This window comes from Hemitrygon akajei, unplaced genomic scaffold (assembly GCF_048418815.1).
Source record: "Hemitrygon akajei unplaced genomic scaffold, sHemAka1.3 Scf000057, whole genome shotgun sequence".
Taxonomy (NCBI): Eukaryota; Metazoa; Chordata; class Chondrichthyes; order Myliobatiformes; family Dasyatidae; genus Hemitrygon; species Hemitrygon akajei.
This window is the reverse complement of record NW_027331943.1, coordinates 1,504,606-1,531,328: the sequence shown is the minus strand read 5'-3', so window position 1 is coordinate 1,531,328 and position 26,723 is coordinate 1,504,606. Positions and strand designations below refer to the sequence as shown.

At 44.6% G+C, this 26,723-nt stretch overlaps 1 protein-coding gene across 2 annotated transcripts in view; it reads left to right on the top strand.

The window, feature by feature from the left end:
- The first annotated feature begins 17,218 nt into the window (after window positions 1-17,218).
- The window catches only part of LOC140721544 (NACHT, LRR and PYD domains-containing protein 3-like), a 62,360-nt gene continuing 52,855 nt past the window's right edge, over window positions 17,219-26,723 (top strand). The window contains exons 1-2 of one of the 2 annotated variants that reach the window (XM_073036364.1): window positions 17,219-17,331; window positions 21,860-22,033. The gene's annotated coding sequence lies outside the window, so the exon portion shown is untranslated. Of the gene's footprint in view, window positions 17,337-21,859; window positions 22,034-26,723 lie in introns of both variants that reach the window. The other variant, XM_073036365.1, reaches the window with a different exon arrangement.

Genomic DNA, 26,723 nt, shown 5'->3' with positions numbered 1-26,723 from the left:
AGGAACGAACTATGTATAAGTAGGGCGTCATCATTTTTTTTTACAACAGATTCATTGATTTGTGAGAATAAAATCAGGACTATGAGGCATTATACAGTTAAGCCATTTATCCCAGTATGAATCAAATTGTTCCAGCTTATGATTAACAGATGCTGTTCTCTTCTCCGTTTTGTAAATGTCCATTGTAATTTCCATCCATGCATTTAAAGTTGGGCTCTCCTGTGATAACCATTTCCTAGCAAGAGTCTTTTTAACGAGCCACCAACAGTATATTCATTAAATATTTATCTCTTTTCAACCATTCTTCCGCTTTGTACAGAAAATATATGGTCTTACTCTCTAAGTGTATTTCACATTTAAAGATGTCTTGTAGGGCATTGTGTATCCCCCTCCAATAGTCTTTGATAACGGGGCAGTGCCAAAAAATATGATAATGATTTGCATTTTGATTTTCACAATTTCTCCAGCAAACAGGGAGGTTACTATCATAATGGTATTTCTGAGAGGGTGTAATAATATATCTTATCAAGTTTTTCCATCCGAACTCCCTCCATTTCTGTGAACTGTTACACTTCCATTGATACCTCCATATTGTTGTCCATTCTTCCTCAGATATAATTATCACTCCTTCCTTCTCCCATTTTGTTTTAAAGTATGAAGTCAAATGTGTTCTGAGATTTAACAACCCCTTATACATGCTTGAAATGATTCTACTACCATTATCTGAATTACATGCTTTTCTAAAGAGTTCAATCAAGCATGTAATTGCCTTGGTTACATTTTTAAGCGTCTTATTAACATATTGTCGCATCTGTAAATACCGATAAAAATCTTGTTTTCCTAATAGGTGTTTCTCATTAAGCATTTCAAAACTGAACAGTGTTCCTTCTTTCATTATGTTGCAAAGAACTGTTATTCCTTTAGCTGTCCAGTCCTTAAATCTAGCATTCAGTTTATTCGGTGTAAAATCCAAGTCATAGGCACACCAGTTAAGAATTGCAATATCTCCCTCTAGATTATATTCTTTTATAGTTGTTTTCCATATTTTAAGAGTCAATTTCACCCATGGGTTATCAATAGTATTTACGTACCTTTGCAGGTTGTTATCAGACAAAATTGCTTGTATGGGGATGGGAAGTACACGCTCCTCCATGTTTTTCCACTGAGCGTCAGATGATGGGTTGCACCAACATATCACAGCTCTCAACTGTGCTGCAAAATTATAACCTCTAAGAGAAGGCAAGCCCCATCCCCCCTTTTCCTTTGCTAATTGCAAAGTTTTGAGACGAACTCTAGGCCGTTTACCCTGCCAAATATACCTTGACAGCGTCTTGTTCCATTCATTGAATTGATTTTGATTAATCTCTATTTGTAGGGTCTGAAAGAGATATAACAGTCTGGGCAGTATATTCATTTTAATAGACTCAATCCTTGAACTGAGACTGAGAAAAGGAATCAGGCTCCATCTTGCCACATCTTCCTTATTTTTCCTTTTTATATAAAGGCTGATAGTTACATTCTGATCATTTTGCCAAATCTTTTGGCATAATGATGCCCAAATATTTGAAAGACTTTGTGTGCCATGCCCAGGGGTATCGAATTTTACTTTCTCTTGGTGGGCTATAGCAATATGAAAGTAATTGGGTTTTATCTATGTTGATCTAACCCAGATAAATCGGCTCGAGAAGCAGTTTTAAGACACGTCCCGTAGAATGACCACGTGTTGATTTGCAGGTTTATTTTGTTGGATATTCGCATCCACCCCCTGGAGGACTGAAATATATCCTCGAGATAGTGGATGCGGTCACCAAGTGGATAGAGGCTTCCACAACTGGACAATGAAAAGTGCTGACGTTGATCTGGTATAATTAGATCTTAATAAGCATTTGATACGGTTAACCATGGTACGACCGTTCATAGCGTCAGAAGGCTTGGCATCCAGGGAGAGGTGGCTGGTGGATTCAGCACTGATGCTTACAGAAGGGAGACTGTAGTTGTGGATGCAGCGTTTTCTCCCTGGATGTTGGTGACCAGTGGAGTCCTGCAGTGATCAGTCTGAGACTCCCGGCTTATGTGTTTCTATGAATGATTTGGATGAGGAGGTGGAAGGGTGGATAATTGTATTTTCAATTATGTGGAGGTTGGTGGAATTATGGACAGTATAGAAGTTTGTCACAGATTACAACAGAACAGTGACGGGACGCAGAGCAGCGCTGAGTAGTTACAGATGGAGTTCAACCCGGAAGGTTACGGAGTGATCCATTTTGGGAGGACGAATTTGAAGGGAGAGGTGATACTTTCTTGAGTCAATCGAGGGCCGCACATTAGTACGAATTCAGCAATGGAAACGGAGTGATAAGACTCTCTCCAATAAATCGAGGGCCGCTCATCGCTACGAGTATCACAACCGCCACGGAGCGGTGCACTGCAGAAGGAAGTGTGATTGACAGGTGAACTTGACCACATCCGCTGTTCTGCATATAATCATAGTGACGCTCGAAAGGCAATATACCTGACAGTAAATCAGGACAAAAAAATACAACTTCGTGGAAAATGACAGAACGGCCTGAAAACATGCGGATTGTCCATAGATTTTACTTACTATATTTACTGAAACAGAATGGATGGAAAATTACCGGTAGAATAGTGGCAGATTTGAGAATATCTTTAAGGTTAAATAGACTGCATCGCATGTCACGGGTATGAGGTGATGAAGTCATTCACTGGCAGAGGTCAGGTTCCTGCCAAACGGCCCATGTGTGCACTGGAAAACATTGTTCTTTAAACTGTCCACAGCCCTCGCTAATCTCCCGAGGACACTCTCCCCTTTTGATCACAGGTCTCTGGAATATCGCTGTGGATCTTTACAGTGTTTGCAGGAATACGTGCAGTGTATTTTATTTTATGTCAGCTGTAACTGTGATTTCCAACACACAAACAGACCGAAATGACTGGAACGAACGAAAGAAAAGGACAAACGATTGTTCCCCTTTAATAAGGAAGTTTTGTTCATTTCACCCGCCAGAACAAACTCCTTCACTCAATTTCAGAAGCGACTGTGCACGGTGAAATATTACAAAATAAATCAACTTCAAGATGAATGCCTGTTTTAAAGCAATAATGATATAAAAAATTCCATTTAAATAGCTGAAGCCAGGTATCATCCAAAATAACATGGAAAAAAGCACATTCTATTTTGTTTTACAGTAATGGACTCTATTGAGGAGTCAAATTCATGACACGGGGACAGAGTGAGTATAAATAGTTTAAGATAAGTGTTTGTGCAGTTGGTTGGCACTAATGTCCCTGACGTGACAGCCACGCTAATTGCCTCAGTGGAATTGTTCTCTGCTCAATAAAAGTCTGTTAACCGATCACCAGTCCATCTGAGCAGCTGAAACGCTCCGTACAACTGAACGCTGCTTCTGACGGAATATGGGATATTCGACGATTTACCACATCGCGTGCATTTTCTATCCCACACTTGTAGCGGTTGGTGTCCCCGGTAAGATGCCGGAGCTGGTTGCTTTATGTATGGTGCCGTCGTTACTCTGCTGCGGTATCTGCACTGCTACTGAGCACAGATGCTACCCTCGGCTGAAATTGGAGGACTCAGGCATCTAATGGTTTTATTTCTATTTTCCATACTTTGATCGCAGAGTTTTCTTCTTTTCTCAATTAAGTTGGTCCCGATATTGTCACAGTTTCATAATTTCACCTCGTTAGGCTTTCGGTAGTGATGCTGGTCACTGCTTATCTCGGTCCGTGTCTCTATCAGTGCAGACACTTCGACTTATAACAACGTGACAGCTTATTTAAATGACGGTCCAGTCTATTTTCGACACGTAGGTCTGTTCTTGAAATGATAACTTGTGCTTTGTATCTTTTGATTCCACTTTGTCACGGCTGCAAACAATCCCTTCAGTTCTTTCACCACTAGTAATGGAAATGGTTTTGCTAACAGGAGTGATCGAGTGCCCACCGGTACGTGAGTCCTGGAACTCGGATGCCTTGTTCAAAACTGTCGGAAGGTCGCCAATCCACTGAGATTCACATCCGTCATTGTCCTCCAGCCGGAGTGCAGCGACGGAGACCGCACACACTGGATTTCCTCTTTCCACTTCCAAATAGACCATACCCTGCATAGCATCAGTAGAATGAAGGCATTCAGGGAGCTGACCAAATTTCTATTTTGTTTCCAAATTTCTTGCAGTTAACTTAATGGCGATTGTGATCCTCTCTCGGGGCAAATGCGGACTCTCCAAATGCATCACCCGTTACCTGGTTGGAATGGCAACTGCGGATCTGCTGGTTGTCATCGTTGCTGCTTTAGTGGAACAGACCAACAATATCTACATTTATTCTAGATCCCTGCTCATCACTCCTGTATGCGCTCTGACACTTGTATTTCGGGTCGTGACGCAGGACTGTTCTGTTTGGTTTACGGTCAGTTTTACCTTCGATCGCTTCATCGCAATATGTTGCCAAAAGCTGCGGGAGCGATACTGCACCGAGAGAACAGCAACGGTGGTTATGGTGACCGTGGTTATAGTGAGCTGCGGGAGAGGTGTCCCGTTTTACTTTGCCCTTGAACCTTACGTCATCATTGACAACACGCCGTGGCGGTGCACCGCTACATATGAATACGTTACTTCACCCGTGTGGAGAGGTTACCAATTACTGAACAGTATTTTAACACCATTGCTACCAATCGGCTTAATCCTGGTATTTAACGGGTTAACCGTAAGGCATATCGTTGTGGCAAATAGAGTCCGCAGAAAGCTTCGGTACAGCAGTGACAATCACAAAGATACCGAGGTGGAAAAACGCAGAAAATCGATGATTTTGCTGTTTTCTATATCAGCTAATTTCATATTATTTTGGATGCCCTTTGTAGCCCATTCCCTGAAATGGCAAGTGCAAAACTATTATTACCAGGACAGATATTTGAGTTCCCCGGTATACATCCTACAACAATTTGGGTTCATGTTACAAATTCTCAGCATGTGCACCAATACTTGTATCTATACACTGACACAGAGGAAATTCAGAGAAGAGCTGAGGAATGGAATGAAGTATGTGTTGACATTAAATGGCCATCTGTGTAGATAACGCCCGTGTCCAATTGCAATTCTGCGGAGTTTTCAAATAAAGCCGATTTACAATGAACAGGTTTGGCAAATATGTCATAAAATCGAACAATAATATGCCTGGCCATCCGGAAAATGCAGAATTGGCGGAGGATTGCTGACTTCATACAGTTCAGGTAGGTAGCAACACAAACGTTCAATGCTGCTGGTCTGATTGTCACTTTGGTTGAAGTATGTTCCAAACTATCACAGACACCCGACTGTTACAAGGACAGGGATGGCTGCAGGACTTTCCGGGTTTTAGATGTTTCAAAATGGACAGGGTCGGGTAACAGAGTGTAAAGGGGACGCTGTAGGAAACCACGGATAGTATCGCAGCTGCAGAAAGGGAGGACAACGTGGAGCGTTTGCTTTTTAATAGATAGTGCGACTAACACACAAACATGAAGCTGATCACTCCGTTTGGAGTATTCTATACAGCCGCCCACCAGATCAACCAAATAAGTGCAACGGGAATGGTAAAGATCCGATCGGGAAGCCAATACTTGACATCGGCCGTGTTATTGGCACGGGTAACTGAAACTTCCAGAATATTCTCTGGCACCACCTCAGGGTAAAAGGTCTTGGTATGGCATAATTTCTCAGTTGTGTCCAGGAAGGATTTATGTCACTATAAGAAGACAGGCGGACTGGCGAACAGTCCATACCGGACCTAATATTAGAAAAGGAAACGGATCAGGTGACAGATCTCTCGGTGGGACAGCATTTCAGAGCAATAGGGCAGATCTGCCCTCTATTTAACTTGCACATGGATAGGACCAGGGAGCATTGAATGCGGTGTATGGTGCTACCTGTCAGGAACATGGGAACGTACATTGGGAAACGATGAACTCTGGGAAATGTGCAACAGATATGTGGAGATTGTTCAGGGAGCACTGACATGGGGTTCAATAAGTGTTTGTCTCATTGACACAGGGCAAGGATGATAGGATAAAGTAATCCTAGGTGGCAATAAAGTTGGAACAACTCGTCAAGAGGAAGAAAGAAAGGTACTTAAGGTTTCGGGGAAAAGGATCTGGCAGGTTTATGGAAGGTCACAAAGCACACAGAAGAGAATTTAGTAATGGATTTAGAACATTTAGAAGGGGATTTGAGAAATCCTTGGCGAGTTGCAATGTGAAGAACAGGAGGAGACTGGAGACATTGTGGGCAGATCAGAGGCAAAAGAGGAAAACTTGTGTCTGGAGTCCAAGGGGGCGGTGAAGCTCCTCACTGAATACATTAATGAATGTGAACACAGCGTCAAAAGGCAGATATGCCAGAACATGCCGACGCTGAGAAAGAGGATGCGCTTGAAACTTGGAAAACATTATGATAGATGATTCCCCGGTGCCGGAATGGATATAGTTCAGCTGATTTAGGAAGGGAAACGAAGATATTGCTGAGATTTCGGACAGGATATTTCTTTTTTCCTTGACCACGGAAGAAGAACTGTAAGATTAAAAGGTGGCAAATGTTATGCAAATCGCGACAATGCATTCATATTTTCAAAATATTTCAGAAAGTGACATGCTCTTATTTGTTCAATGGTTAACAAATATCTGTAATTGCAATCATAAAAAAATTAATGAAGCCTTTCGACTCCAAGAGAAAGAGGCGCAGAAGGTAACGTATCGTCCACGAGTTAATATTCAACACAATGAAAACATGACGTCTCCAAACCTCCAACGACTTCCAGGATTACTGACCTCCAATTTCTGACCAAGGATAGGATTCGGATTAAATGACCCTTTGTTGTATAGTATCGAGGCTAATCATCCCTTTTACCTATTAGCACCTCTGTAGCAACAGATCTGTTCACCGTACTGAGACCACTGTCATACCCACCTACAGCCCGGAACTACAGTCTTCATTTGTTTTCTGTATTCTTTCAAACTTATTTAAATCTTTCCTGCAGGTAGGTGAGCCCAACAGCACACAATATTCCAAATTAGGCAGCAATGAATTCTTAAACAACATCAACATAACATTCTCACTCCTGTACTCAGTAAATTGGCCTATGAAGTCAACTGAAGTCAAAAGCTTCTTTTTTTTTTTACGACCCGGACCATGGCCATCCACAACTTGCAAAGCAAAAGGCCTCAACACGCATTCTAAAGAACTTAGGTGAGTAAGATGTGGAGAGCTGAAGCTAGCATACATCAGCACTTCAGAGAATTTCGGAAAGATATGCAGCCTTCGAATTTCGCATCAGTTCCTGGAAATCACTCTCATCCGTGTATTTCTCCAATCATCTCTTAAACGTTGACATCGGTATCTCAGTTACCATTGGTGTTGTCAGCAGTGTCTACACTCTGACCACCCTCTGGGTGAAGAAGTTTCCCCTCATGTTTCCCTTAAACTTTTCACATTTCACCCTTCACCCCAAAATCTCCAGTTGTATTCTCGCCCAACATCAGTGGAGAAAGCCCGCTTGCATTTACACTCTCTATACGCCTCATAATGTTGTCTACCTCTATCAAATCTCCCCTCAGTCTTCTACCCGCTCGGAAATAAAGTGCTGACATATGTAATCTTTCATTTTAATTCAAAACATTCAGTCCCCGGCAATGGCCGTGTAACTTTTTTTCCTGCGTTCTTTCAATCTTATTTGCATCTTTCCTGCAGGTAGTTGAACCCAACCGCACACAATATTCCAAATTAAGTCCCAATAAAGGCTTAACATCCCAACTCCTGTACTCCGTACTTTGTTCTAGGAAGACCAGTGGGCGGAAAGTTAGCGACCTTGTTTAACTGTGCCGCAAATCTCATTGAATTATGGACCTGCATTCCCAGATTCGTTTATTCTATCGTACTCCTCAGTGCCCTATTTCTCTTTGTGTCAGACCAACCCTGGCTTGCCCTCCCAAAGGGCAACATCTAACAATTGTGTGCGTTAAATTCGATCTGACAGTTTTCAAACATTTTCCCTGATGGTCCAGATCCCGACTCATACCCTGGTACTCTGTCCGCTGTCGACTACACCCGTAATGTTCTTGTCATCGGCAAACGTGCTGATCCAGTTGATGACATTATTATCCTGATCGTTGATATAGATTACAAATAACAACGGACACAGCAAGGATCCCAATTTACTTCCTCATTGTGAAAGCCAAGCGACTGACCCATCCCTACCATGTGATCCCTTTTCTGGTACCATGCTCCGGTACTCTTCCTCGCTGTCAACTACACAGGTAATGCTGCTGTCATCGGCAGTTTGCTGATCCAGTTAACGACATCATTATCCAGATCATTGATATAGATGACAAACAACAAACAACGATGACAGCAACGATCCGTGCGGCACTCCACTCGTCACAGGTCCCCAAACAAAGAGACAACCATTTATTACCACACTCTAGTTTCCTCAATGTAGTCAATGGTGACAGCAATTTAATAGTTCATCATGAAAGCCAAGCTACTGACCCATCCCGAGCATCCTCCCATGTGAAACCTTTCAAGTTCCTTGCTGAAGTCCCTGCAGACGGCATCCACTGCCTTGCCGTCAACACCATTCCTGGTAACTACCTCGTAAAGCTTTGTTCGCTTGATTAGACATGACCTACTACGCACTGGCCCATCCTGACTATCGCTAATGTTCCTGTTTGTCCATATACTTCCCTTCATGCCCCATGACCAGCGTAGATTTAACACCGAGGACAATTCCTCCTTACGTAGAACTTGACAAGTCCCTTCCAGGCAAAACTATCATTATCATCCTGTGGCTGTCACAGATATTTATGGCCTATTGTTAAATGATCCTACAATATTATCAGGTGCATTGAGAGTAGTCTGGAAACGAAGGTGTCGTTACTTTAAATAAATAATCGACTGAACTTAAACAGTGAGATGCGGTACAGTAGATAGAGTACAGAACATAGAATATTACAGTACAGTACAACCCTTCGTCTCACGAGGTTCTGACAGACTTTCAACTAATTCAAACTAACACATCCCCGCTGCAAGTGAATCAGAATTAGAAACAAATTTAATATCACAGGCATACGTCGTGAAATTTATTAACTTTACGGTAGCTGTACAATTAATCTCCCTCCCGATGGTAACACTGTGTAGAGGGCGTGTCCTGTTGGTGGGCAACTTTAATGATGGACGCCACTGTTACAAAAACCATCCCTCTAATAATGATAAGTGATGTACAGGAAATCTGCATTTATCAGCAAGTAAATGTTATTATTTCAACTATAAAACGCGAAGGTTCAGACGCCATCTTCACTCCCCGACACTCTATGAGCAGTCAATGAACAGAAAAGTCATTACCCGGGAACGGATTCGAGGCTGGCCAGAGAGCGGGACTCGGGAGAAAGAGACCGGGACAGAGACTGGTGAGGTAGCGAGAGAAAGAGGAGGACAGGGAAAGACCCTGGGGAGGGTGGCCGGGGAGGTCGAGGGTATCTGGTGTGGAGAGAGATCAGGGTTTCGAGAGTGACATTAGATGGGGAGTGAGATCGGTTGTCGGGAGTTTGGTGTCGGTAGAAAGCGGGAGGGGAATAGCCGGAATAGAGAAACGCGACGGAGAGGGGGACGGAGCAGAGACCGGAGGGCGATAGAGTGACTGGATGAGAAACAGACTGGCGGAGTGAAAGTCCAGAGGAGGGCGAAGAGTTGGGGTAGGTAGGTAGAGAGAGGGAGAGAGAGAGAGAGAGAGAGAGAGAGAGAGGAGAGAGAGAGAGAGAGAGAGGAGAGAGAGAGGAGAGAGAGAGAGAGGAGGAGAGAGAGAGAGGAGAGAGAGAGAGATGAGAGAGGAGAGAGAGAGAGAGAGAGAGAGAGGCAAGGAAAGAGAGGCCGAGGTTACGGAGAGATCGGCTAGAGAGAATGTGAGAGGACGGGTGGGGGGAGAGAAAGAGGACTGGGGAATGTAGAGAGACGGCGGCGAGTGTCTGAGAATAGAACGACCGTGTGGGGGAGAAGAGAGATGCAGCCGAGATTCTAGGAGAAGAGAACGGCAGAGGGAGAGGGATACTGAGCGAGACAGAGTGGGGCGGGGGTAAAGGGAGAATTGTATGACAGAGCTAGTGTAGAGAGATGAGGCAGAGACTTGGGACGAAATGACTGAGGGGAGAGTCTGGGAGAGAGACCGGTGAAGTAGAGAGAGATCGAGGAGGAGGGGGGCCGGGGAAGGTCGAAAGTTCTGGGGGTGAGGAGAGATATTTGGGAATCGGGGTGTGGAGGGAGTTTGGAAGAGAACTCAGAAGGGGAGATTCCGAGACGTGGCTGTGTGATGGGTAGAGAAGGAGTGACGGCATGCTGATGGTAGAGAAGGGAGTGACGGCATGCAGAGAGAGAAACTCGTGGGAGGGAGAGGTGGGAGGGAGAAACCAGGATTGGGGAATCAATGGAGAGAGAGAGAGGCGGGTTTGGGGAGGGGAAATAGGCACTGGGGTTGAGAGAGAGAGAGAGAGAGAGAGAGAGAGAGAGAGAGAGAGAGAGAGAGAGAGAGAGAGAGAGAGAGAGAGAGAGAGAGAGAGGAGAGAGAGAGAGAGAGAGAGAGAGAGAGAGAGAGAGAGAGAATGGGATGAGGTAGGGAAGTGTGAGTCAGAGAATACTGTCCATAAATACACTGAGCGATTTTGACTTTCCTACCTGCGGGACATTCTGGGATTACAGCGCTTACATTCAACTTAAGGTAAAATTGGATAGGTATATGGACAGGAAAGGAGTGGAGGGTTATGGGCTGAGTGCGGGTAGGTGGGACTAGGTGAGATTAAGAGTTCGGCACGGACTAGGAGGGCCGGAATGGCCTGTTTCCGTGCTGTGATTGTTATATGGTTATATGGTTATTCGACAGTCCCTCTGAAACAAGCAACCCGTGCTATCTCTCTGACCTGTTTGACCCGAGTCCTTCCCACACCGTATCCGCGATCTCACTTTCTTCAACCGGTCTTCGCGATATTCATCCTCCCTCCCCGTCTCTGTGACCACAAGACACTGCTGTTGTAACGAAAGCGCAGTGTGGTATGATGAAACTCTCATACAGAGTCATGTTAGTAACGGAACACTCTGGGCAATTTTCTAGCGTTGGAGGCAGGAACCGAACCCACCCGAGAAGAAAAATACGGTGACTCGAAAGCCGGCGCGGAGACAGCGCCTAGTACGCGCAAGAGGTCCAATCGACAATGGCGGTTCAACTCCGTTTTGCTTCAGGATTTAAATTTTGTTAATTTCATTAAAGAACCGATTGTATTTTTCTTTTCAACTAACTCAACGGAAAGAATTTCCGGTGGAACATTATGGGATACCTTTAAACTATATAGCCGTGGGCAAATTTTTTTTCATACTCTGCAGGAAGAAAGCAGAGGGTAGTAGTGGAAGGAAAGTATTCTGCCTGGAGGTCGGTGACTAGTGGAGTGCCGCAAGGATCTGTCTTGGGATTTCTGCTGTTCGTGATTTTTATAAATGACCTGGATGTAAAAGTGGAAGGATGGGTGAGTAAGTTTGCAGATAACATGAAGATTGCAGGAGTTGTGGGTGGAGCTGTAGGTTATCAAAGGTTACAGGATGCAGAATTGGTTGAAAAGCGGCAGATGGAGATCAATCCGGGGAAGTGTGAGGTGATGTATTTTGGAAGGACAAACCAGAAGGCTGAGTGCAGGGTTATTGGTCGGTTACTTAAGAGTGTGGATGAACAGAGGGACTTTGGGGTTGAAATCCATATATTCCTCAATGTCGCTGCACAGGTTGATAGGATAGATAAGAAGGCCTATGGGATAATAGGGGGATTGAGTTCAAAAGTAGTGAGGACATGCTGCAAATCTACAAATCTCTGGCGAGAGCACACTTGCAGTATTGTGTTCAGTTCTGGTCACATCATTATAGGAATGATGTGGAAGCTATGGAGACAGTACAGAGAAGATTTCCCAGGACGTTGTCTGGATTTGAAATCAAGCCTTATGAGACAAGGTTAGCAGAGCTGGGACTTTTCACTTTGGTGCGTAGAAGAATGAGAGGGGTCTTGCTAGAGATCTACAAGACTATGAGAGGTATAGATCAGATGGATAGTCAGTACCTGTTCCCCAGGGCACGAATAGCAAACACCAGAGGTCATAGGTACAAGGTTAAGGGAGGGAAGCTTAGTGGAGACATCAGGGGTAAGTTTATTACACAGAGGTTTGTGAGTGCCTGGAATGACTTGCCAGGGATGTTGGCGGAGGCTAAAACATTAGGGGTATTTAAGAGCCCCTTGGACAGGCACATGGATGAAAGAAATATAGAAGGTTACGGGGGTAGTGTGTGTTTAGTACATTTTTAAAGGAATATATGGGCCGGCACAACATCGAGGGCTGAAGGGCTTGTACTGTGCTGTAGTATTCGAGTGTCTAGTGTCTAGAAGTCCCACTCATAGCAGATAATTCAAAGGGTAATTTATTATCAAAGCATGTATCCATATACAACTCTGATTTTTTTCTCCACCAGACAGCCATGAAAAAAAGAAAGAACATGAACGCCGTTCAGAGAGAAACATAAAATCCCCCCCCCCCCACACACACACATGAATAGAATGGCAAGCCGATCGTCAACCTCAAAAAACTCCTCTCCCCACACAAAACGCAACAAGAACATCAACACCCCCTCTCCCCCAAACTAAAACCTAACGCCGCACAAATGTGGAGGAGTTGGTGTCACTAGTGTAGAGGAGGCTGCATCGAATTAGGCGACCACAGGGGGATTCGCAACTGAATTGTTGCCTCATCTGGAAGGATGTTTGGACAATGGAGAGATTTCAGCCGTCCGGCTCTTTCACTGTGACATCCCGAACACCAAACTAAATCCATCCAACCAAGTCTGGGCGAGGTTTTATGACGAATAAACTTAATTCCTTTCTGCGCTCAGCTGTCCAAAAGATTCACTGACTTTTAGAGGACGGGATATCTATGATCCACATGTTAAGGCTGTTGAGTTTACCAGGACACAAAGACTGCGGGGACGAGAGGTTTTCTGTTGACTAATACACTGTGTGTTGACCCCGCTGCCAATTCTGGTGTTGTGACCCGAATCGAGACAAACACCACGCTGCCCACTCCACCAACAACACGGCACAGCCGGACACATAACAGGGGACTTTACATCCCACAACACTGGAATCAGTGATGAAATCCGTGATTAATGTCGTTGTCCCACTGAAATCACAAGAATGGTCCATTCAGGTGTTTTTAAATGTGAGCTCTCTCCCACAAGTGGCGTCACCCACACACTGCCGTCAACAGAGAATTCTAGAGCTGAGCTATCCCATTGGTGCGAAGTGATGTCAATCACTGGTTACACACAATAGCGGATGGAGAGCATCCAAGAGGGCAGTAACCCCGCTCCCTCAGCGAGCACCCCGTCAAAGCCGAGCCAACCCCATAGGAAATGTCCCTCTTTTTGATTTATTTCCATTTCCCTCCGAGGGAATTTTCAGCGCTTGTGATGTTTCTCCTGCGGCCCGAGTCTGATGTATCGCTGAGAGTTTGGAGGAAACCGCTCGGCCCATCGGCTTGAATCAGCTCCCGGGGGAGTTAGGGATCCCGGCAGAAGACGGAGGGGAGGGGGATTTTATTGAAAGGATACCGGTAGTGTGAGAAGGAGCAAACACGATATTTGTCCCGGTGGGGATAGGAGGGGTTCAGCTGTGGAAATGTCTGAGACCATGGTGGTGGTGAGCTGGGGGACAGACACCGAAAGACTGTTGACCTCCAAGTCGGGCCAATGGTCTGGGAAAAGTGGGGATAGGAGTGGTGTTGGGGGGCAATGATGGACTGGCCCGGGATCTTATTGAATGACAGTACAGGCTGGATGTGCCGACTGGCTTGCTCCTGTTCCTGTTGTCTCTGTGTTTAAGGAGATGGAATAACCAAATCCTTCCTGGGTCTGCAAGATGTTTCAGTGTGTGTTGTAAGGACCGGTGGTTGGAGCCCAGTTTTTCCCAAACTGTATCAGCAATCTGACCGATGGACCAAATCCAACATTTCTAAGTCTGTTGTAGAACGAAAGTATATTTATATACTGATAATGACACAAATGTATATTAAGATATTGTTAAGTACATAAAACTTATATCTCTACATTGTTAATGAGATTTCTAAGTCTGTTATTGATACATAATATATATAATATATATATATTATTGATACATAATATATATATTATATCATTGCATACAACCTGTATTTAAAAACATAAAACACATTTCGATATTGTTAATGCCAGAGAATCGTATTATTTGTGTTCCGTGTGTTATCTGAATGTACTTGCCTGTGATGCTGCCGCAATTCAATGTTTCTTTGTACCGGTACCTTCCCGTACTTGTGCACTTGGTTATGAATTCCACAGGACCCCACAAAACTCAGAGAGATTTGATTATCATCTTCTCATCTGAGTGGGAGAAATGTAAAGAGACAGTACACTGTTAAATACAAGAACCTGAACATTGTTGATGAGCAGAGGGATCCTGGAGTCCAAGTTCACTGCTGCCTGAGAGAGACTGCTCAGATCGACAGAGTGGTTAAGAAAGCAAATGGCATGCTTACCTTTACAATCAAGGCGTTGATTTCAAATATCAGGAAGTTATGTTAAAGATCGAGTTAGGCCACATCTGGAGTATTTCACACAGTTCTTGTAGCCTCAATCTGGGAAGAATGTCGAGGCTTTGGAGCGAGTGCAGACGAGCTTTACCAGGAAATTTCCTGGATTACAAGGCATGCATAATTTCAAAGGACATATGGAAAAGTTTACTTTGGTTCATTCTAGCTTTTTCACTTTAGGATAATTTATATCATAGTATGCACTGTAAATTCAGTCTATTTCTGTAGGACCATCAGTGATTGTCCTTGATGTGTTCTTCCACCAAGTTCTATCTGCTCATTCCGTGCCATATTGTTCATTTTATACCTGTATCTTATCAATAATTATATATCTGCAATCTTTCTCCTACTCTCACCTCATTGCGAAGTATTCTGCCTCACTGAGTTAATTCCGCGCTCAGTGTTTGTTACCTAGAACTAGAAGAAGATTTATTGAATGCAGCATGAGGTAGGGTAAAGGCAGCCATTTCAAATTTTAGTTTCAACTGTATGAATTGGCAGCTGTGCTAATTGTATATAAAGACACTTTACAGGGCAATGTCAGGGTAGCAGTCTGTCACCTGAAGTTTAATTGAAGTTGGATAACGCAACAAGACAATGGTCCGAAAGACAAAGGTAAATAAATAAGACAATAATTTCAAAAGAAAATTTCGAGTTTTGGAATGGCCGAGCCAAAGCCCTAACGTTAATCCCATAGGAATGTTGTGGAATGGCCTGAAGCAGCAGTTCAGGCAAGGAATCCCACCAACATCCCAGAGCTGAAAAGTGTTGACCGTGTGTACTGAATGAAGAGAAAACTAAAGATGATCCCATTTCCATTCTGGTTCCATCTGCTCATTCCCCACACATCTTCGTTAAACTCTGTCCAGCCCGTAATCCACCATCCCAATGATATGCATCAACCATCTTGTTTAACCTCTGTCCAGTCTGTATCCCACCATCTCAATGATATATATCAACCATCTTGTTCAACCACTGTCCAGTCTGTATCCCACCACCTCAATGATATATATTAACCATCTTGTTCAACCCATGTCCAACCTGTATCCCACCACCTCAATATGTATCAACCATCTTGTTCAACCTCTGACCAGTCTGTGTCCCACCTCCTCATTGATATATATCAACCATCTTGTTCAACCTCTGTCCAGTCTGTGTCCCACTATCTCAATGATATATATCAACCATCTTGTTCAACCACTGTCCAGTCTGTATCCCACCACCTCAATGATATATATCAACCATCTTGTTCAACCTCTGTCCAACCTGTATCCCACCACCTCAATATGTATCAACCATCTTGTTCAACCTCTGACCAGTCTGTGTCCCACCTCCTCATTGATATATATCAACCATCTTGTTCAACCTCTGTCCAGTCTGTGTCCCACTATCTGAATGATATATATCAACCATCTTGTTCAACCACTGTCCAGTCTGTATCCCACCACCTCAATGATATATATTAACCATCTTGTTCAACCCATGTCCAACCTGTATCCAACCACCTCAATATGTATCAACCATCTTGTTCAACCTCTGTCCAGTCTGTATCCCACCACCTCAGTGATATATATCAATCATCTTGTTCAACCTCTATCCAGTCTGTATGCCCTCACTTCAATGATATATATATCAAACTTCTTGTCAATTTCTGATCAGTTTTTATCGCATCAATAATTACAATTTTAGGTTCAACGTTACAAAATGGCGAAGTGTTAATCTTGACAGCATTTAAAGTGAGTCTGTTATTGCATTTTTTTTGTCGTTTTTGGAGAGCCACTTTCTCTGTTGCCAGGGTAACCGCCCATGTAACTTGCAGGGAGTGGTGCACATTTTTATCGCTCTCTGGTCACGGTCACTCAGGGAGAGACATGGGCCTCGGGAGCAGATGTAACAGACTGATAGTGGGGTGGGGAGGATTTTGTGAGCAGTGAATGTATCGACTGTATTAACTCTGTGTTGGAATGAAGACGAAACTAATGAATGTGGGCATTACATTTCTGCAACTTTGTTCAGGCCGTCACAAACATCCGGTAATCAGTCAATAATTGTGCATAATTTAAAGGAAAAGGAGAAAAAGCTGGAAACGTTCAGCAGATCGGGCAGCAACTTGGACAGTCTCAGTTCAGATACTGGGTCTTCCACAGTTTCTCTTTCGACAAATGTAATCTGATGAAACGAGTTTCCAGCACCATTATTTCAATTTTATATTAAAAACATTTTATTCCTGTTAGCCTGCAGGAAATGTGATGACCAGTTGTGCTGGGCAAGACCTGATTTAACAAAAAGATCGTGATAAATTGAATACGGTTTAGTTGCAGGGGACAATGTGAAACGTATCCCCGGTATCTGGTGACTCACGCCCAGGTTTTCCAGCCTGATCATTGGTCCAGTCAGATGCCCATCAGGTTCCCATCCTGCCATAAGTTGACGCAGTGTTAGTTTTTGAAATCTGATTGGCCGAAACACTGCATCATATTACCGGTAGCAACGAGTCCTTGGAGAGTTGCTGTTTGGACTGTAATCATTGAAACTACTACTGTCGCCTCATTGTGAATTATTTTGCCTCACTATCGGTGTTTATTAACTAGAAATAGCAGAGGATTTATTAACTGCAGCCTGAGGTAAGGTAAAGGCAAACATTACAATTTTAGTTTCAACGTTATAAAATAGCTGTGTGTTAATTTTATATCAAGTCATTTTACGGGAGAATGTCAGCGTAGCACTCTGTCAACTGAAGTTTAATTGAGGTTGGATAACGCAACAAGACAATGATCCAGAAGACAAGAGTAAATCAATAATAGAATAATTACAAAAGAAAATTAGAATGGCCTATTCAAAGTCCTAACGTTAATCCCATAGGAAAGTTGCGGAATGGGCTGAAGCAGCAGTTCCGTCGAGGAATCCTACCTCGAAGCAGCAGTTCCGTCGAAGCAGTTTTGTAAGGCGGAATGACATAAAATTCTTCCAGGCCGATGTGCAGGAAGATCAGCAGTTAACGGAAGCATTTGCTTGAAGTTATTGCTGTACGGGGGATTGGGGGCGCGGCGGGGGGGGGGGGGGTGGGAGGTTCTCACCAATTAATGAAAGCCACCGTTCACAGACTTATTTTGAACAAGTACATGCAATATTGAATGATGTTAATATTGTCATAACGAGACTCACAGCGTTTTAAATTGACTCTGTTGTTTACATTTTCGGTCACTTTTGGAGAGCCGCTTTCTGCATTGCCAGGATAACAGCCCATGTGACCGGTACGGAGTGGTAAACATTTTTATCGCGCTCTCGTCACCGTTGCTCAGTGAGAGTTAGTAGCGTCAGGAGCAGATGTAACAGACTGATAAAGGGGTGGGGATGATGCTGTGAGCATTGACTGTGTGTACTGAATAATTCCTGTGTTGGAATGAAGAGAAAACTAATGATGATCCCTTTTCCCATCTGGTTCCATCTGCTCATTCCCCGCGCATCTTGTTTAACCTCTCTCAGACCTGTAACCCATCACCTCAATAATATATATCAACCATCTTGTTCAACCTCTGTCCAGTCTGTATCCCACCACCTCAATGATATATATAAACCATCTTGTTCAACCTCTGTCCATTCTGTATCCCACCACCTCAGTGATATATATCAACCATCTTGTTCAACCTCTGTCCATTCTGTATCCCACCACCTCAGTGATATATATCAACCATCTTGTTCAGCCCCTGTCCATTCTGTAACCCACCACCTCAATGACAGTCTGTATCGCATCAATAATTACAATTTTATTTTCAACATTACAAAATGGCGAAGTGTTAATCTTGACAGCATTTAAAGTGAGTCTGTTATTTCATTTAATTTTTGTCAGTTTTGGAGAGCCACTTTCTCTGTTGCCACGGTAACAGCCCATGTGACTTGCAGGGTGTGGTGCTCATTTTTATCGCTCTCTGGTCACGGTCCCTCAATGAGAGACATGGGCCTCGGGAGCAGATGTAACAGACTGATAGTGGGGTGGGGAGGATGTTATGAGCATTGACTTTATCGACGGATTTATCCCTGTGTTGGAATGAAGACAAAACTAATGAATGTGGGCATTACATTTGTGCAACTTTGTTCAGGCCGTCGCAAAGATCTTGTAATCAGTCAATAGTTGTGCATCATTTAAAGTAAAAAGAGAAAATGCTGAGACCGTTCAGCAGATCGGGAAGTAACTTGGACAATCCTAATTCAGATACTGGCTCTTCCACAGTTTCTCTTTCCACACGTCCTATCTGATGAAACAAGTTTCCAGCAATACTATTTCAATTTTGTATCACAAGCATTTTATTCCTGTTAGCCTACACAATTGTGCTGGACAAGACCTCACTTAACAATAAGATAACGATAAATTGTGTCAGTTTAGCTGCAGGAGACAATGTGAAACGTATAGCTTGTATCTGGTGACTCACGCCCAGGTTTTCCAGCCCGATCATTGGTCCAGTCAGATGATCATCAGCTTCCCGTTCTGCCATAGGTTGATTGAGTGTTAGTTTCTGAACTCTGATTGGCCGAAACTCTAGCAAGGAGTCCTAGAGTTGCGGTTTTGGCTGTAATCCTTAGTACTTATACAGATAGGACACGATGTTCCTCCTTCCAAATGAATCAGAAGTCTCGGGCATCTGGACATTGGTTGTGGGTATATCCCTGAATACACCACTTGCTGTGAGATGTGTGGACGATGTGCGAGGCTTCTGGCGTCGGTAAGGGACAGGTTCAGCTGTGTGACCCTGTGAGGCTGGGTCATGGGATATCATAGTTTTAGATCAAGTAAAATGGACCCGGGGGTCAACTTGCCCAGGTTTATGATGTGTTGAGCGAGTATTTCTGGTCTGTGGGATCATTGTTCAAACCGTTTAAACAAACCACAACTTTTCGCACTAAATTGTTCTGGTATCAATTTGCCTGTTGTTCCTGGGAATCTGTTCAGTGCAGTTGTTGCTAACAAGGTCCACATGAATAATCTCAAGAATAATCGGCTTTATGTATGAGGAGCATTTGATGGTTCTGGACCTGTGCTCAATGGAGTTCAGAGGGGCAGTGGGGGTGGTGGGGGGATGTATGTTTAAGTAAACCTACCGAATGCTGAAAAGCCTGGATACAGTGGACATGGAGAGGATGTTTCCATTCGACAGGGAGTCTGTGATCTGAGAGCACCGTCTTAGAATAAAGACGCCTGCTTTTAAAATTATGATGACAGACAGGCAGACAGACATACTTTATTGATCCAGAGGGAAACTGGATTTCGTTACAGCCGCACTAACCAATAATAGAGTAGAAATACAGCAAAATAAAACTAGAAATAATTAATTAATAACAAGTAACTTATGCCAGGGGAAATAAGTCCAGGACCAGCCTATTGGCTCAGAGTGTCTAACTCTCCGAAGGAGGAGTTGCAAAGTTTGATAGCCACAGGCAGGAATGACTTCCTATGACGCTCAGTGTTACATCTCGGTGGAACGAGTCTCTGGCGGAATGTACTCCTGTACCTAACCAGTACATTATGGAGTGGATAGGAGACATTGCTCAAGATGGCATGCAACTTGGACAGCATTCTCTTTTGAGACACCACCGTCAGAAAGCCCCACAACATCACTGGCCTTACGAATGAGTTTGTTAATTCCGTTGGTGTCTGCTACCCTCAGCCTGCTGCCCCAGCACACAACAGCAAACATGATAGTACTGGTAACCACAGCCTCGGAGAACATCCCCAGCATCGTCCGGCAGATGTTAAAGGACCTCAGTATCCTCAGGAAATAGAGACGGCTCTGACCCTTCTTCTAGACAGCCTCAGTGTTCTTTGACCAGTCCAGTTATTGTCAATTCTTATCCCCAGGTACTTGTAATCCTCCACCATGTCCACACTGACCCTTTGGATGGAAACAGGGGTCACCGGTGCCTTAGCCCTCCTCAGGTCCACCACCAGCTCCTTAGTCTTTTTCAGATTAAGCTACAGATGATTCTGTTCGCACCATGTGACAAAGTTTCCCACCGTAGCTGTGTACTCAGCCTCATCTCCCTTGCTGATGCATCCAACTATGGCAGAGTCATCAGAAAACTTCTGAAGATGGCAAGACTCTGTGTTGTAGTTGAAGTCCGAGGTGTAGATGGTGAAGAGAAAGGGAGACAGGACAGTTCCCTGTGGAGCCTCAGTGCTGCTGACCACTCTGTCTGACACACAGTGTTGCAAGCGCACATACTGTGGTCTGCGAGTCAGGTAATCAATAATCCATGACACCAGGGAAGCATCCACCTGCATCACTGTCAGCTTCTTACCCAGCAGAGCAGGGCAGATGGTGTTGAACGCACTGGAGAAGTCAAAAAAAAAAAATGACCCTCACAGTGCTCTCCAGCTTGTCCAGCTGGGCGTAGACACGGTTCAGCAGGTAGACAATGGCATCCTCAACTCCTAGTCGGGGCTGGTAGGCGAACTGGAGGGGTGTCTAAGTGTGGCCTAACTACAGGCTGGAGCTGCTCTAGGACAAGTCTGTCCAGCGTCTTCATGATGTGGGAGGTCACTGCCACCGGTCTGTAGTCATTGGAGCCACTGGGGCGCGGCGTCCTCGGTACAGGGACGAGGCAGGACGTCCTCCACAGCACAGGAACCCTCTGGAGACTCAGGCTCAGGTTGAAGACATGGTGAAGTACTCCACATAGCTGGGGGGGTGGGACAGGCTTTGAGCACCATGGGGCTGACACCACCCGGGCCTGCAGCCTTGCTTGAGAAAAATCTCTTCAGTTAAAGGACAGCTGCTGTGTGGAATCTGTTGCCGCAGAGGGGGGTGGAGGCTGCCCTTTGCGTATATTTATGGCAGATTTTAATATGTTCGTGATTGCTCAGTAGCTTCAGGGTTGCAGAATGAAGGCAGGAATATGGTGTTGGAATAAAAAACATGTTTGAATGGTGGAACAGATTCGATGGACTGAATCATCTAATTCTCCTCCTACATCTTGTGTCTGACCATAACTGAACGATGACTCCATCGTATCCCATATCAGGCATTGGGAAGTACGAGGGGAAATTTCAGATTTGTTCTTTGAAATCGTTGTATTTGTCTTCAACATTTAAACTTCGATGAACGGAAATATTTGTTTTATCATTTGTATTGTTAATGTGCTTTATTATCTGTCTAGTTGAATTTGGAGCTTCGGTGAGAGATTTATTGGAAGAAAAACCCCAAATGGAAGCAAACCACGACTGAAGACGAGGGAACATCAACAAGTGAACTAGCCCGAAGACTGAGAGCACCAACTGGAGAGAACCTTTCTGACTCAGGGTTTCCATTGATTCAGTCAGGAGAAAGTCTGGTGAGTCTCATTTACTCAAACACTGGTCCTTTAGACATTACATATCTATACAAAGGAAGGTAGGAAACAGTTGGAATGAGACTGAATGTGCCAGGTATGCCTCTGTCATACCCAGCTGCAATCACTTCAAGTCTGGTAATGTGTTGTCAGCAGCCCAGCTCTTTAAAGCCACTCACATTCCCTCAGTGTTTGCTCATTTCAAGCTTTTGCGTGTTTTGAAATAGCTTTTGGTCAGTTCTGAGTGGGGAGCGGGAATGAGAGGGGTTTGTTTATACTTACTGTCTTTCAGAAATGTAATTGCTTGAACTTAATTTGTGCCGACTGACTAACCATATCCTGTACCTTATGAACCAAATTATCGATATACACGACAAGTAGGAATGGGTGTAACCCCGGGAACATCATTAAGCACGGAACCCAAGTCCAAGAAACAGCTTCTCACCATCAGCTTCTGCTTCCTAACAATCATCTGTTTGCAGACTCTGGGGCCCTGTAACAAACTCAATGTTAACAGCAAGATTAGACAGTATCTATTATAAAGAGGAACTTGCTGCTTCCTGGGGGCAGGTCTGGCACATGTGACGCTCGCAAGGAAAACCTCAAGGAGGGCGATCAGCGGGAAAGGAAGAATGGAAGAGGGAGTCGCGAAAGGAGCGGAAGTGTGGGGGAGAGGGGTGAGGGAAAGCTATGTTTGTTACTAGTATCCCGTTCGAGATGGCGAATGTTACGGAGAATTGTGTGCTGGACGCAGAACCTGGTGGTGTGGTAGATGAGGATCAGAGGAAACCTCTCCATTGTGGGGCCGCGGGTGGATGGGCTGAGGGCAGACGGAAGATGGGCGTAAGAAATGCGGATTAGGGCAGCATTGCTGGGGAAGAAAGGAAGCAGGAGGACATCTCATTAGTTCTGGAATGAAAAGCCTCATCCTGAGAGCAGATGTGGCGGAGACAGCGGAACTGAGAGAAGGGATGGAATGGGTATAGTGCAGGTAGCTGTGAGAATCAATGGGTTTATACAAGATGTCAGTGGATATACGGCCTCCTGAGATGAAGAAAGATAGTTCGAGAAAAGGGTTCGACGAGTCAGTAAATGGACTAAGTAAACTTGACAGCAGGTGCAGGAAGAAACACCAATGCATTCGGCAGTGTTGTGTCAGAGGAGTTGGGAAGCGATACCGGTGCAGGCTTGGAACAAGGATTGTTCCACATTCCCGGCAGTGGGTAGGGGGTTAGGTCGAAGGTACATTGTGCTTATTGTAAATGTTATTGTGTAAAGGAGTGACATGGCTTCACTTCTTTGGGCTTAGTTGAGATTGTACCTGTAATATGGTGTAAAATCCCGCTCCCCATACTAACACGGGTTATACAGACCAAAGAACAAACTACCGGAGGAACTCAGTGGGTCGGGCAGCATCTGTGGAGGGAAATGGACTGTCAACATTTCGGGCCGAGACCCTCCCTCTGGACTGAGAGTGGACGGGAAATAGTCAGAGAAAAGAGGTGAGGGCTGGGGATGGGGCAAGAGCTGGGGAGAGAGAGGCGGATCCAGGTGAGGGGGGAGGTGGGACGATGGAAATAGTGACAGGGGTGGGAGGTGAGTGGTTGGGGCAACACGGGGCTGCAGAAGATATTTAATTCCATGGAGGATTACAAGAAGTTAGAGAGTGTTTCTTTTAGAGATTCACCAGACTGATTCCTGGAGGACGATGAAGATCAGTGATCGTCCTCACATAAAACAGAGGCCGGCAGTTAGTGGAGACCGAAGGGATCGAGGAAATGGGGATAATGCAGAAACATGTGGCTGAGATGGCAGAGCAGCCGTCATCTTGTTGATAGTTTGAGGGGCTGAATGGCCACCTCCTCCTGTTTCTCACTTGATGTTTCAGTGTTCCTGTCCAGTGAGGCTCCGGAGGAATGTGAATAGAAATTAGTGTTTATAAACGTAGAAGTGATTTCAATGAAACCTGCACAATTCTTCTTCGGGTGGGAATTCAGTGTCGGAACGGGATGAGAATTGATCCAGTAACTCTGAGAACCGGGTGGTGGAGCGATGGGGACGGGGAAGACGCAGAGGGAGAGATTAAAAGTGTAGCTGGGCTAAATATGAAATAATATGTAAAATGCGGCTTGTAGGTCGGGCAGCGTGTGAGGGGCAAGGAGCAGAGTCACCGGTTCAGGTGGGAAACCCTCCACCCGTCACGTGATCCAGGTTCTCACTCCCATTTCAAACGCAGATCTGCAGCATCTCAGGTTCTCGCTTCCGAGGCCCCGCCCCCGCTCTCACAGACTCCGGATGGGCGGGGTTTTCTTTCCGTTCTCTGTTGAAGCGGATCGTCTGCTGGGAGCGGATAGTCCGATCGCTGTCTCCTGGAAGAATTAATCAAGTTCTCATCGGTGAGTATTGATAACCGGTTACTAGGGGTGAACGCGACCGACATTTTCACATCGGTGAGTACTGAAGCCGTTCCCGGGGGAAGTTGGGCACCTGATGATGGGCAGGGAGTCCCGTTAACGTCCTCGAACCGGTGGTCTCGTTCCGCTTCCAGGATACAACCTGTTGTGGTCGGTCCGAGTTATGGGACCTTCACACCAAACCGACTGAGATGAGCCAGCCGCTCAGCCCCTGGTGTTCTGGTCCCAGGAGCGGGATGAGGTGGTGATGCCGAGACTGAACCCATCCATTAAGATGTACCTGGGGAACTTTACCTCCATCACCCGGCCCGGTATCGGATCCAAACTTCACCTGGATCGATGCCTGGGGTCGGTAATTGTTTTACATATTTCCAGCACACTGGAAACGGCCCTATTAATGCGAGAAATAAGTCTTGTTCATTTATCTGTGTTTCTCGGAAATGTGTACACTCCTTCCGGAATTTCCAAAGGAGCAGCCCACGCTGTCTAATATTTCCACACAATTGAAATGGGGAATGTTTTCCATGTACAGAGTTAGAGTGAAAATCGTGTCTCCAGTATTCTCCACACAGATCAATACATTGCAGCAGTACATTGAGGTAAAACAAATCATTCTGGTTACAGAGAAAGTGCAGTGCAGGTAGATATGTGGTGCAAGGTCACATCGATTTAGACTGTGAGGTCAGAAGTCCACTCATCACGCTGTTCGCTTCTAACAGCAGAATGGACACCGTCCTTGAGCCTGGTGGCGTGTTTCTGTTTTATTTTATCTTCACCCCTATGGGAGGGTGAGAAGTGAGAATGTTCAGGATTGTGGGGAGTTTTCATTATGTTGGCTGTTTTACTGAGGCAGTGGGAAAAATAGACAGAGTCCATGGAGGGGAGGTTGGTTTCTATTACGTACTCAGCTCTATCACAGTTCTCCACTATTTCATTCAATTAAAGGAAGAGCAGTAGCTATATGAAGATGTGAAGTATCGGTATGGGATACTTTCTGCGGTGAATTGATAAAGTGTGTCGAGTAGAAAATGACATATGCCAAAATTCTTATTGTTTGTTCTGGTTTTGTTATATTGGAATCTGTTATCTACTCGTGCGTACTATTATTTCAGGATCTGTGTATTGCGGGAGGAACATCAGAGATCGCCCTTGATCCCATTCTCCCATCTGGCTCCATATGCTCATCCCCTGCCGATCTGGTTCAAAATCTGTCCAGCCTCTGTCCCACCAACTCAGTGATAGATATCAACCATCTTATCCAATCTCTGTTCAGCCTGTATCCCACCAACTCAACGATATATATCAACCATCTTGTTCAACCTCTGTCCAGTCTGTATCCCACCACCTCAGTGATATATATCAACCAACTTGTTCAACCTCTGTCCAGCCTGTATCCCATCACCTCACTGATATATATCAACCATCTTGTTCAACCTCTGTCCAGCCTGTATCCCACCACCTCAATGATATATATCAACCGTCTTGTTCAACCTCTGTCCTGTCTGTATCCCGCCACCTCAATTATATATATCAACCATCTTGTTCAACCTCTGTCCAGTCTGTATCCCACCACCTCAATGATATATATCAACCATCTTGTTCAACCTCTGTCCTGTCTGTATCCCGCCACCTCAATTATATATAACAACCATCTTGTTCAACCTCTGTCCAGGCTGTATCCCAGCACCTCAGTGATATATATCAACCATCTTATCCAATCTCTGTTCAGCCTGTATCCCACCAACTCAACGATATATATCAACCATCTTGTTCAACCACTGTCCAGTCTGTATCCCACCACCTCAATGATATATATTAACCATCTTGTTCAACCCATGTCCAACCTGTATCCAACCACCTCAATATGTATCAACCATCTTGTTCAACCTCTGTCCAGTCTGTATCCCACCACCTCAGTGATATATATCAATCATCTTGTTCAACCTCTATCCAGTCTGTATGCCCTCACTTCAATGATATATATATCAAACTTCTTGTCAATTTCTGATCAGTTTTTATCGCATCAATAATTACAATTTTAGGTTCAACGTTACAAAATGGCGAAGTGTTAATCTTGACAGCATTTAAAGTGAGTCTGTTATTGCATTTTTTTTGTCGTTTTTGGAGAGCCACTTTCTCTGTTGCCAGGGTAACCGCCCATGTAACTTGCAGGGAGTGGTGCACATTTTTATCGCTCTCTGGTCACGGTCACTCAGGGAGAGACATGGGCCTCGGGAGCAGATGTAACAGACTGATAGTGGGGTGGGGAGGATTTTGTG